The 14,446-nt window shown below is 39.2% G+C and overlaps 1 long non-coding RNA gene across 5 annotated transcripts in view; it reads left to right on the top strand.

Annotated features, from left to right (window-relative positions):
• Positions 1-14,446, top strand: part of LOC142075570 (uncharacterized) — a 56,938-nt gene that overhangs the window by 4,082 nt on the left and 38,410 nt on the right. For 4 of the 5 annotated variants that reach the window (XR_012670925.1, XR_012670926.1, XR_012670923.1 and 1 more), the window contains exons 1-2: positions 10,898-11,091; positions 11,646-11,934. This is a non-coding gene — a long non-coding RNA (uncharacterized LOC142075570). Of the gene's footprint in view, positions 1-8,878; positions 9,023-10,897; positions 11,092-11,645; positions 11,935-14,446 lie in introns of those variants that run through there. The other variant, XR_012670927.1, reaches the window with a different exon arrangement.

The following is a 14,446-nucleotide window of genomic DNA, read 5'->3' on the forward strand; positions in this document are numbered from 1 at the left end:
TGGATTAGATATTGTGTATTCTGAAACACAATCCGATGCTTACTTTCTTCTGCATCTGCAGCCCAGTAGCTATTACTTTCCCATACTGCAGTGAATTGACCTGATTGGGCTTTTCCTGCTTTAGCCAATTCTTTAATCTCTGCATCTCCTTCCTGGAAGGTACTAAAACCTAAAATGACTCTTCCAGTTCTGCCCTGAGCCATGACAGCTGCAACAGGGACGAAATCAGGATTGTGCTCTGTGCTGGGCTCAGACTTGCATACAGCTTGTTTGGCCATGTTATCAGCCATATTAGTTATTACAGTATGCTGCTGCTGTTTGCTGTTCACTATGGGCAGGAGTGTGTGTGATGCAGATTACTCCTTTTGTGGTATAGGTTAGATTAGGTATTTGTTGCCATTTAACATTGTGTGCTACTGGCTTGCCATCTGAAGACTTCTGGATTTCTTGCTAACCAAATAGGAGGTCAGAGTGTTGCCAAGCGTGGTCCAGTCTGAGTCTATATAAACTGCCAGAAGAACATTTGGCAATTCGAATCTCAAAACCTCCAACACTGCCTGCAGCTCTGAAGTTTATGCAGATTGAGGACATGCTGGACCAAACAGTACTCTACCATCTAGGACATAACTGCTTTGTATCCTGTTTTGGTAATACCTTTGTCATAAAAGGGGCACCCATCTGTGTGGCAGATGGTAAAGCCCTTTTTTACAGCTTCCTCTTGTGAGTCACTGCATTTTGCAGGCCAAGAAACTTTCTCTACCTTGGGAAGGGAAAACTGTAATTCTCCCTCCTTCAGCAACCCATTTGGGGCTACAGATTCTTGGGGTGCAGTTTTGAAGCTGACACCATGATTTACTAAAGCTGGAGTCCACTGTGCAGTTCTGGGGCTGCTAACCTGACTGTCCTTGATTTTACCTGAAATGATCTTGGAGAGGAGTGTGCAGTTTGCATAATCCCTTTGGAGCTTCCAATTACATAATCCTAATGTTTCAGGGTCCATACTAGGGCAAGGCAAACCCTCACACGTGGGCTGAATTTCTGTTCACTTACATCCACAAGTCTGGATGCGTATGCAATAACCCTTGGTTTCCCTGTTTGAATTTAAATAAGGGTGGCTCCTGTGCTTTCAGGGGAACCAGCTAACTGAAAGTAAAAAGGGGGAGAAAGGTCTGGGTGGGCTAATGCAATGGCCCTATGTAAATCTTGGAAGTTAGGAGTGCTTCACTCTGTTCATTTCCCCATATCCATTTACATTTTTTCTTGAGTAGCCAATATAAAGGCTCGTGTTTTTTTGCAAAGGATTTGATAAAGTCTTGGGGAAAATTAATTAAGCCTAAAAATTACCATAATGAGTGAGCATTGGTTGAGGCTGGAATTTTACCGTGTTTCCAATCTGAACATGCAGGGATTCACCCATTTTCATCCAAGGACATCCCTAAGTATTTGACTTAGTTTTGAACTAACTTAGCCTTTTACCTACTGATCGTGGTGCAACTGCTGTCACAACTTCCTTGTATTTGGCAAGCACAAACAAATGCTTCCAGGGTTGTACAGACATTCAATGCTCTGTAGTCCACCATAAGCCTCCAAGTCTGATCTGCTTTGCTCACAGGCCACAGGGGAGCATTACAGAGAGACAGCACCTCTATGAGAACACCTTCATTTACAAGATGATCATATCTGCTTCAATCCTATCACACTTGGTCTCGTTCTGTGACCAAGCTTCCATGGATTTCCTGCCCAAGCATCATTAGTCTTGGTAGCAATGGGTCTGGTACCTTAAGTGCAGCCCAGCTGTGCACAGCAGAAATGACTGAGGGTCCTCCCTCAAAATACCATAAATTTCTTTTTGCCAAATCCACTGTAGGACAATTTTCCTTTAGAAATGGTACACCTAAAATTCCTTCTTCTGGGCTCTTGCTAACTGTGCTATGCATTACTCCCTGTAATTTCCCTAACTGTAAGGCGACATTTTCCCAAACTGGGGCATGCTGGTGGGCTCCACCCTAACTGCTTAAAGTAACCTGCACTTGAGTTTTTCTGCTTGAGTTTACCATAGACATCTCAAGAATGTTCGTGGATGCTCCTGTGTCTGTTAATAATTGGGGCATTTTTTTCTGAGCTCCCAATGACCATTTTGGCTGAGGATCATCCCCAAGAATCAATTGGCAAAGGTGCCAGGATCTGTGGTGCCAGCCCACAGGAGCTTGGGCTTCCCTAGCAGAACCTACAGACCTTGTCTAGAACTCACTGTCGAGTTGGCCAAACTCACTTTACAGACCTTGATACCGATTCACTGGGGGGACAGGGAACTTGCTGTAGTCCTTGCTTCTACCTTTTCAGCTCTATTTGTAGTCCGAAAAGCGGATTCGTGCCCAGCTACAAGTAACCAATTCCACACGCTCAGGAGACATATTGTTTTATTCAGGCCTAGATGCTCGGTGGACTTGCCACAAATCAAGCACACCTGGTCTAGTCACCTTTCTGTTTATATCCATGCTTCTCATACATATTTTAAATTTCTCTTTTACATATTCATTACATTTCCGAGAACTAATTATAATATTACATCCTCTTAAACACATGCGCACTAAAGCCTTTAGGGTCCCCTTGAGGGTCTTGGGTGGTCTCTGGTGGTCGGCAGGGTAGTGAACTCTTCATGAACTTATTTCCTCTTTACCTTATAGGGTCACAATTTGTCCCTGAGCCATGCTTGGACCATGTTTGTTTATAGTTTCCATAGCTAAAATTAATCATCACTACCTCTAAAACACACAGTTTATAATTAATTACTACTCCACACAATTACAAACACACACCTGTTAGTTATCTAACTTCTAAGCAACAAATCTTCATTGTTTAAAATTACAAAAGCGAGCAATATAGAATCCACAACAAACTAAACTATCTATCACCATAGTGTTCTTAAATTAAAACATGTACATCTTGATCTCCTCCAGTCAAACACCGACTCACTAGCTTCATCATCCTGGTTTCTTATTAACTTTTTTTTAACCCAGTTCTGGGCGAGGGCTATACACAGGACAATAACACTTTGAAGATCAATGTTGATTATGATTAACATTAATAGATTAATGTTGATTATGATTAACATTAACATATTCATAGAGCCTCCATGAAAGTATCAGTAGATTTGATTATGGTAGATTGTCATATCTTCTCCAAGATCATTTAGTTCCTTCCAGAGTTGATTTCTTAATGGATCTTGTGCGAGTTCAGGAGATTTTGGGCAGGGATTATGAGGAGGCAATGAGTTGAATTGCACCTTTGGATGGCCTTGGTTTTCTTTATCCTAAGTGGCTTTGATTAAAACGTGGTCGCTTCTGGCTAAAGGTTAGACTACTCCATGAAGAAACACTGAAATTTGGGATTTCTGAGATTTTCTGCCCTTCTGCCTGAGGCAAAGTGAGAGAATAAATCACAGTTTAAATGGGCTCACAGGAGTTCTTCCCTTACAACTGACTGGGCCTCCTGATGGTCCCAGCATCCAGCAACAGTGCAGTCATTCTCAAATGAGTATTAAGACTTCCCTGGGAAAAATGGGGCTAAAACCTCTTTTAAAAGTTTGTGTCTGGATTGGCTAAAATGCTTAAATCTTCCCTAAACATATGTGCATCTGTATTAGACAGACTTCCATGAGCCAGCTGGGTTTACATCTTCTCCATTTAAATGTGGATACATGCTCCACACTCGAGTGCACCAGTCAGAGTATTTCTGTGTAAAGAACCTAACTGGTCTACAGTGGACTTAGCCTTGTGGGACTTCTGTTGGATTGTTTCCCTTACTTCTTCCTGAACACTTGTTCCTCTATTTCCTGTCCTTTCAACCTTTTAGGTTACTATAGGGTTAATGGGATGGAGTCCGTCCAGCTCAGGGCTGGAAGGAGCTCCTGGCAGTGTGTCTTTGGGAGAGGGTTCCCAAGTTTCAGAATAAATTCTTGGGCAAGAAGGTTCAGGGGTTAGGAAAGTAACAGGAAGTTCTTCTGCCTTCACAACAGCTATTAACCCTTAATGCAAACAGATGTTTTTTGTTAGCTCTTCAATGATTGCATTGCACTGATGCATTGATGGGATGACTTTACGTTGCCTTGCTAGAAACCGAGCTACTGCTCTAGCTTTTTCTAGATAATTTTCTAAACCCTCCTGTTTCTAATCTTGCACTTTTCCAATGTCTAACTCTAGTTGTTTAATTTGTAAACAAGATCTAAGATCTTCCTCTCTTCTGATTAAGGTAGTGTTTTGTTCTATTAATTTGGGAATGTCATCCTCCAGTTTCTGGATTTCTTTTTCTAAGTTCTTTACCTCCTCAAATTTTTCTCTTGGTAGATCCCATGCATGATACAAGGCATAGAACAGGGTCCAAATAGCACAAGGTTTGTGTTTACTGCCTTTCAATTATGCCAATTTGCAATGACTAATGTATGCTTCACAGGCAGCAGAGATGGGATCTGCTTTAAAACAGCCAATACTCCAAGGGTATTTCCTTTGTTTAGTCATGCTCTTATAGAGATTGACAACATCCTTTTCCTCCTTAACATATTTTTTAGCATGACCTGCATGGTCTGTTTTATCGTGGGCACTTCCCATGCTGCCTTTACACAAACACTATCAAGAATTTTGTTCCTCCAACAGACTAAATTACAAGCCTGTTACAATTACATTGTTTTCTGAAAGAACCAATTCCAGATATAGTCTTTTTCAAAGCTCAGTTGCTTCTGAACATCCAGAGAGCCAGACCAAAATGTGCACTGCCGGTAACTGCTGTTACCACCCTCACTCACAAGCCTTCCAGTTTTACCGCAGGGCCACAAAACAAAAATGTGATGTGGCTGCTTCTTGAATGAAACATTGCTTGAGTCCAACCAGGTGTTGTCTGGGAGACGGTTCCTGAAATCATCAGACCAAATGTGAAATCAACAAAGAGTAATTTCTGGAGGGATATCTGCACCCAGGGGCAAGGACTGCATTCAATCCTACACACACTACTTACAACGTAGTGCCTTTATGCGGTTAGGGGGAGGGCAATTTGAAAGGGGAATACGGTTAATCCTGGGCTGCCTCAGAGTGGTTGTAGATGTCATCTTCTCTAGGGAACAAAAGGGAGGTTCTAGAGAGCCATTACTTTGGAAAACCCTCCCAGAGCAGGATCATCAAGTGCTAGCAACTCTTTCAAGAGCTAACCACTCTTCCCAGTTTCTGTGGGTACTGGGAGTTGTCCACAGAAGGAGACTGCCTTTTCATGCCTGGAAGGAGAAATGCATGATCATGCATTCCCATGCCATGCCCATCACAGGTGTGGTGATCCCTGAGGTGGCATGGGAGAGTGTCCACTTGATTGAGAAGCATTTGAGATTGGCTGCCCATCAAGGCCATTTGTTCTTTCTTCTGAATTGCTAACAGCTCCTGCATGACTCGCCCTTAGGCATGGCAGGGCAAGCCTAACTGCATTTGACACTCTGCTGCAGCCAGACTCTGTGAGTCAGGGTATTGCCCGAGTGGGAGCTTGGAGCTCTGCATTACACTACTCCCAAATGATGGTCGTTCAGGTTATCTGAGCAAGTGCAAGTGGTTGTGTTTGTACAGAGAAGCCCAGGAGTGTGCAGCTAGCTGACAGCTAACTAGCATTTCACGTGACTAGGCAAAGTGTTTGTAGGTAAAAAAGGCCCTCAGATGTTGACAAAAGCAAAACAAAAGACTGCATTTTGCACTAAATTGTCTTCTTGTCGCAAGGGAGTCAACGTTATTGGGATGGAGAAGGAGTAGTTCCTTCAAAACATAAAGGATTCCTTTAAAAACATGTCCTTGTCATCTATGGAACAGGGAAACAAAAAGGAGTGTGGGGGAACACTTCAAAAATGCCAGCTGAACAAAAGCACTGGTTACAAGTTCTTTACACAGACTTGATGGACTTGGTGGACTGTCCTGGGTGCTCCTTGCTGTTAGCTTCCATTAGGCTGCAAGCCTTCCCTTAGAGCTTGGCAAGTATAGTGTGACATGATACGACTTTTTCTGTTACAACATTGTAAGACAAAGAAACTTTAATGCATGAAGACAGCCATGAAACACTCTTCATTTGGCTTCCTGTACCTTAAGAGTTGAGAAGAGTTTGATTGGAGGCCATCATATGCATATGAAGTCAAAATGCAACTTAACCTAATTAATAATACCCTGTGAACAGTCTTTTAACTTACTAATGTTTTAAAAAAAAAGAGTGCCGTACGTAAACTTCCTAGAATTTTGGAATGCTTTAAATGCTACCTAGTTTTTCTGGGAAGAGAATGGCTGAACTCTTCCACAAGCTTTGAAGGCTATTGGGATGCTTTGGGTGGGAAGCAGGTTCCCTGTGGTTCCAAAAAACTTTTCTTTTCCGACATCCTCCCAACATCTTCCCATCCTCCCGACATCCAACCTAAGAAGAATCAGCCTTAACTACTGAAGAATCAGAGTCCTCTTGACTTAATGATAGAATCAAGAACCCTGAGAATCCAAGTGGGAAGGTCTTTGCTTGATCTGAGTTTGAAGGAGGAATGACATCTTGCATCTGAGCCTGATTTTCAACCAACACCTTTAAATGTTGGGATCAATTAGCCAGTTCTGCTTTAACTATGCTTTAAGGGAATAATTAAGCGGACTTTATTACTTTATTAAAGGGTAACTTTAATTGGCTCCCTGGCCAATTTATCTTTTCCAAGCAAGTTGCTAGAAAGCTGATACAGAAATTATTTAAAATTAAGAGAAACAGACGCCTCCTTCCAGTGTGTTTGCTGAATGATATCGTTGCAATATTTTTGAAATGTCATGCCTACAGGAACCAAACATCTATCTTTTAACAGTTTCAGTAAAACAGTAATGTTCAAATTTAAGTGATCTACATTAAAATTTGCTTCTCTTTAAGTGAATCCTTGCATACATCAGGAAGTGGTGAATAAAGCTCAGCTTTTACGGGAAATGCTCCAACTACTGAACTAGAACTCAAGATCTATCAGATATTTCTACCTTCTGCTCGCAGAGGGAATGACTTCTGATCAATGTATTTAACTTCTAGGAGGAGGCTTACAATGAATCTGCTTAGAATTGAAACATACATGAAAAGTAAATGAAAAAAACTGTGTTTAAAATAAATTAAATCAGGACTTCAATTTGAGCAAAATCCAAAAACTAACTGGGGTTTTAGAGGTTCCATGGGGAAGTTTTTGTGGCAAAATCGGGTTTTTTCATAGCTCAGTCTCAATTCATGATTAGATGTTTCTTGCTGTCAACAAAAGTCTTCATTTTTACCAGTGTAGTTACATCCCTTTTGTAAGTAAATGATCTATTACTATGTGTCAAGGAATAATAAACTACTGAAGGGGAAAAAGAGTCTAATAAATGTGCTTGGAGAGAAGAGTCACAGATATTATCCCGACATTCCTTTAAAATAGGTACATGACTTTCTGTCATGTAAGATGAGACCCTTCTTCACAGACCTGCTTTGGTTACAGCAAGAGAGAATACCAAATGAATCACACTACCATTGCAGAAATTTAAACCCTTCTCCTCCCTTTCACACACACACAAAAAAGCAATTGGTCCTCAGCCTTTTGGTAGACGGAAGTATAGCATTTTTTTCCCTTGATAATTTCCGTGTAGGTAGAATCTTCCTATGACAGACAAGGAAGATACATACTCCAAAATATACCCTTTCTTCATTATTTCCTTTATACAGACTTTGAAACATGAGAAGCTTGATGAGCAGCTTAATTTGCAAATACATGACATTCATTTCCATCCTGAGAATTTTTGCTTTAAAAGAGGTACAGAAGCATATGAGACACGTGCTGTCTGTGTAATGTGCTTTAAACCTTTCCAGGGGAATCAAAAAATAATATAAAAAAGCACACAGCAGGAAAAAAAAACACTGTGATAAATCTTGGAAAAAAAAGGCATGACATCCCAACTTATTTATAGCTTTCAAAGAAGATAGGAAAGCTCTGTTCTTGCAAAGATTTAGTACTGAGAAGAGAGAAGAAAATACTGATTGATTTTTTAAGGAAGCCAAGTTTATTTCCACACAAGATGGAAAATACGATGTAGATAATCTGTGTGATTTTGCTTCCAGTAATGTTGGATTAATTAGCAAATATTACAGACTATTTTAAAGTTACATGATGAGCATAATGCCTCATTCTTTTTTGATTTTCCATAGTATTTACATAACTTTTACTTTGTATTTATTTCATTTGTGGTTCATTCAGTTTTTATGTATAATATCCTCATTAATCTTTTTGCTTTAATTACAGTTATGTCACTTCCAGTTTAGATGCATTTGTTAGTTCTTATGCATGGGTTGTGTAAAAAGAAAATAAAGCTTTTCTCTGTACTGTGTTGATACTGAAGATGGAGTATGTACATAACTTGGTAGAACGATTTACTGTATTTTAGTGGTCTCAGCTGTGATGGTCTAAGGGTACAAATTAGGCTGCTTTAATAGTGATATTTATCCAGGAAGCTTCTAGTAGGATGATGAACATAAAAAGAAATAGCAACCTGTAAGCTACTAGGTGCACTTAAACTCACACTTAACCCATCCACCTTCATAAAACCAGCAACCATCTAAAACATATGCTTGCATAAAAGCCTCAATTACTTCATACAAAGCTGCACTTGCAACGCAACCTTAAAAGGAATTCACAAAATAAGGGCAACACAAGGCAAATACTGTTTGAGAAAAAGAAAAATAAACCTATATAGAATTAATACAATATGAAGTGATAACTCATACAGTTATTTTATACCACTCTGTTTTGAAAATTCTGTGAGAATTCATTAAATATATTTGAAGAAGGTTTGGATGTCGCATAAACCCCATTTCCCCACAGCCCAATGAGACTCATCAGCGCCAGGCTTCTGAGAGACCATACAACAGATGGAACCAGATTGCACCAGAGCAGTGGATACAAGACTTACCTGGAGATCTTCACAACCATTTCAGTAGGTGCCTTCCACAGCTGAACCATCAAAAGGTAGGAATTCTATATATGCATTTAGCAGAATGTGATACACTCACATTTCATCCATCATATGTCTTTGTGGAAACAGTGTGGGTTAAACTGAATAAACTGCTTATCAGCACTGAATCAGTCAATGAAGGATGGGGAGACACCTATTTAATATTAGTGTACTTTTCACAAAATAGCTATCCTTTGTACCTTAGTCTTTTTCTTCTGGGGAGATTAAAAAAAAACCTTTAGAAACAGGAACAAACATTCACACAAGGGGACTAAAAATCCCCAACTAAATTTTATAAAAATACTGGATTTTGACATGTCTCTCTCTGTATGCATGATATAAAATTTCATTGCAGATATTCACTGCTAGCACTTACTTTTATTCTATTCCTTGCTAATGTTTGCCAGTCCCTTGGTGCATAGCATTGTTTTTTCTATAGTTTTTTATGTTGATTAGTACAATTCAGTTAAATTTAGAGTAAATGTTCTTAGCTTGATGTGTGCTATTTCTGTTTGATTTCTCAAAAGAACTTAAAAGTTCGTCTGGTTTGGTTTGTCCTCCAACTCCCTATTATGGTGGTAGACGCAATAACGGAAATTACTTCGTATATAAATACCTGTTGGTGTTACTGTGACTGAACATTCTTGTGGGCCTAAGTGCTAGATGAAGACTGTTAAGGCTTTCCCATGCTTCCTGTGCCAAACTTAACTAGACTACCGCACATACTGACTATTCATGTAATGAAATTCTGTAATCTACAGTCTAAAAATAAGTCTTTTCAGTCTGTTTATATTTAATAACTCTATTGGAGTAGTCAGCCTGAGCATTCTTCCATAGTTTGGAGCCAACACATAGCAGCCAGACAACATATATTTCTAATATACACTTAATATGCAGTATAAAGATCACATTGTAAATCTTGATAAGAATTAAGAGAGCTCATTAACTTACAGAGATTCTCAGCACCTGTATGTTAAATCTTTTCCTTCTTTTATAAATTGAAGAAGAAAGATATCTAGTATTTTGGCTTCAATTCAAGAAAGCAGATTGTTAATATTCACCCCGACCTCCAAGTGATAGTATTTAGTGGTCGTTATCATTGCAGATCAACAGTTTCTTCCATTCCTTTCTGTGAGTTAACTTTGCCTCTTAAACATCTTGAATGTTTCCATGTACAGTATATTTTTAAAATAAAAATTCACATGAACATCTCACAGGTAAGTGGATGGCTCTAAAATGCATTTTCTCACAGTCTTCCATGAACATATATTTTTGGCCTGCACTAAGCAATGATAGACAAGACTCAGTGTGCTGTTTCAGATCTAACATATTAATTTGTAATCTGGGCACACATCTCATGACACAGGGTTGATTAATTTACTCTTTTATACTATTTTCTACACCCTGCAGACCCTATAATACAGATGGTTACAAAACAATCTTGTGATTTAAACAAACCCGAAGGATTTTAATTCAAGTGTTTCATTGAGGAAAACATATTCCTGTCTAAGCAGAACTAGAATTTCACTTTAATTTTTTATGAAAGTTTTATTTTAACTCTTCTCTACAGTGATAAAAAATTATACAGTGATAAAAAATTATATAATCTGAAATCAGGTGATCGTTGGGAAGAATAAATAATATCCCATGGAAATTAAATCAATATTGAAAAATATAGGAAAGTTGCCTCAAACAGTTCTGGCTTGACTTTTTAATGAATCAAATGAATCTGAAGTAAGCTAACCAGCCTCCCAGCAAAGATACTGTAGAAAGAAAATTGTTTGAAAAATACTGAGGCAAATTGTTCCTACTATTTTTTGATCTGGATTTGTTTTATTAGGAAAGCAAAATAAATTGTAAGTTTCTGCTGTTATGAGATGTTTAGAAATAGCCCGCAAAAAAGCTTACCATGCAATGAAGTCTTAACTGCTTGCAGAAATCATCAGTCTTTGCAACAGGATAGTATCTGAGTATCTTAAGTTTTAAGACATAGTTGTGGTAAACTGTAGGAAGGGTGAGGAAGGTGATCCCTGAAGTTTTCTGCCTGTGGTTGCAGAGAATCCAAAGGTATCTTTTCGATCAGGTAGGTAGAAAATAAATCTCTCTTTTTTGTGTAGACAACTAATGAATCAGAGTAGACAAGTAACATGGACTGGCCAAGTAGCAACATCAATATGCACTCTGAGTGGGAGGAGGGGATGCCAAATGGGGATTTAGGTTGCAGCTGCGTGTTGGTCAGTAGTGGGGCTTAAGCTATTGCTAACTCCCTCTTTGCAGGTTGTTCTCACCATCTCACCACCTCATACACAGTATTTGCACAGCGGTTTGTGAATAGCATCAGAACTGCTGCAGGTACACACAGACGTGCATGCATGCATGCGTACGTACATACTGGAGAAGTCTAGGGCCAGTAACGGTGTGAACTAGCATCACTGCTGAAAAGTCTTGACAATTAACTTTGTTTAGCTAGACATAGGGAAATGTAATAGAAAGGTTTAGGTTGGTATTAATGAGAGTGTCTGGGTGTGGAAGCAGCAGGGCAACAAACAGCAGCAGAGGAGATGCAGGCATGGAATGTGTTGACACCTAGATTAGGAGATCATCAAGACCTCATGAAGTCTATGTATATCTTCACAGGGCACCCAGATTGGGAGTCAAAGGACAATTGGTAAACCGCAGTGATTCACAGAGGTGGGACAGGATGAAGGGACTTATCATCTCCTAAGAAGAAAAAAAAGGTACATCCAAAATTAGCATTTCACCAGTAACCTAAAAAGGGACCTAGGAGAAGCGTTGATTTTCGATAGTCTGTGTACCTTGTCCTCTGCATCATTGAGGAAGTCTGAATGCTGGGAAGACACCTGGCTGCACACTTAGTGGCACCTGATGCTTGACAGATCTCTTGGACACACACTTCTTGGTGCTTGTGAGTATGTGGATATGACAGTGTGGGTGAAATCAATTTTGTTGTAAAATAAAACCACCTTTCCTTTGTATAAGGCCTTTTTGAGCTTTGCTGCCAGTGTTCCAATATTATTTCCTATATAGAGATCTATGTAGCAAAGGGGATGTTGAAAACTGAAAGAACATAAGAGGAAACGAGGCTCTAAGTAAATAAATTGGGGGCCTCTTTTATGAGGATGTGTGTTACTTCACTTGACTGGAACACAGCTTTCTTAAGGCTCCTCCATTAAGTCTGAATTGCTGTGAAAGTGCTGTTGAAACACAAATGCATGTTCTAGCATGATGATTAATAAAACTTGTCGAACCAACAACGGTATTAAAAAGGGGGTGCTGACTGAGCACAAAAGGGATGTTGTGGTTAAAGCCTCTCATTTCACCAGAGACAGAGGCAGATCACATAATCTAGTCACAAGATATCTATATACTTTAGATAAGGCCTGTGATGGGTTGTCAAATTCTTTATACCAATGTATGCCTATTGCAGTATAACCAGCTTCTTGAAAATTCGCATTAGCTGATCATAATGGAAATGCAAAATATGTGGGAACAACTATATTATGAAGAGTCACTTTTGGCAGGTCAGGTAAATTCAACATGATTTACAGAGCACCTTTTCTTTTCCTTCACAACCGTGGTCTTTTTTTGCCATCTGTATATGCATGGTTTTAATTATGTGATATCTAAACTTGTGCTTTACACCCCAGTCAGCAGTTTTCTTCAAGGTGGATGGGCATGCTGTAGTTTTAACCAGCCAAATGCTTCTCAGAGGTGCACAGCAAAAGCACAGGAGGCAGCAGTAAAAATTCTGGCTGGATGTAAAGAACAACTGGCTCCTGGTGCAAGGGGTCAGGCCCTGGAACGAGCTGCCTAGAGACAGTGTGGAATTTCCATTTTCAGAGATTTTCAAAACTCAGCTGGACAAGTCCCTGAGCAACGCCATCTAATTGGTCTATGTGACCTTCAGAGGTCCCTTCCAACCTAATTTTTTCTATGATTCTGTTAAGAAAATCCTAGTTCTTTAATGTCTTCATCCTGCTTCAGGGCTGAGCATCCTTCTCTGTGGAGGCAATTTTGAGCTTTCCTAAACAACTTTTGAAAAGTGCTCATATAAACGTATGAGGCAGAAAGACTATTTCCCTATAAATCAAGAAATATCAGGGAAATTTCACCCTACAATTTTCTAGTAAAGTCAATACAGTGCTAATGTTAAAAAAAAAAAGAGTAAAAGGACAGGAAAGCTATTATCTACACTGTCATTAGCTAATATGTACCAAATATCTTGTCCAGAAATATTTCAGAGGATTAAACTGGACTCGCCCATGAATACAATCAAGATGTAACATGCATTTGTTTCTGTAGACAGCTGTTCTTTTCTTCTGCATCTTTCTAGGAAAGTGTTCACTCCAGCAGGCTCTAGGAACAAGCAGAAGTAAGCATCCTGCTATAAGCAACTGCATTAGTTGATGAGGAGAGATAAGTCTTCCCTTATGTACTACCTCTTTTCAGCATGAGTGTGGGGACCAGTTACATTCTTCTGCTCTGAGTTGCATAAAACTAAGGGCTTGGGTTCACCTCAGCTGGTAACATAGCATGAGATACAGAGGAAAGTGAGAACCAATGCAATTAATTATACAGGCGTTTTTAAAGATACAGTGCTAATGCAGTTAATCTGCATATGTTAAAGTAACTGTAATTATTTTGTTACTGGTAGCATATAATTTCAAAGTCACAGCACAAGCTTGTTGAAGACGCAATATGTAAACGAGTAAGAGTTTGCAATTATTTGTGAATTTCATCCAGAACCTGTTATTAACACTTACATATAAAGAATTATATTCTCCCTAAGTCCTTGACTTCAAAATCATCATAATCCTGTGATAAACAGGGTTAAGTAAATACACCAAGTCAGGCAATTCTCATGCAGGCCTGACTCATCTCAGATTTTCATCACGTATATGTTCCCAGCAGTGCAGGAAAGTTTACATTTTTATGGTGTCACGCTTAAGATTCAATGAAAGAAAGGTGAATTGGTCACACATCTCTCAAACGAAAGGAGCAGAAGACAACTGGTTAATTGACACTTAGTTCTGTATTTGTATAATTTTTAATTGTTTAATTAATGTGGCTCAGTAGTGAGCATGGGATGGAAGAAAGGGACGAAACATTATTTAAAGGAGGGAATGGACACCACTTGTCTGATTTAAAAACTTCTTTGTTATGCTCAGTATAACATGATATACCTATTACCTTACAGAAAAGAAGGATAAATGCTGGTAGTAAAGCTGGATTGTAATGTCTCTTGAGTATCAACCTGAAAATAAACGCTTTTTACATACAGACACACATGCACACACACACACACACACAGAGAGGGTTAAGGGATTAAAAAACTTTCAAGCATCAAATAAGCAGATGTGACTGATGCTGGAGAGGGTTACCGCTTAAATGACTTGAGTGAATAGATTTGAAGGGCA

The sequence above is a fragment of the Calonectris borealis genome, chromosome Z, assembly GCF_964195595.1.
Source record: "Calonectris borealis chromosome Z, bCalBor7.hap1.2, whole genome shotgun sequence".
NCBI classification, from domain to species: domain Eukaryota; kingdom Metazoa; phylum Chordata; class Aves; order Procellariiformes; family Procellariidae; genus Calonectris; species Calonectris borealis.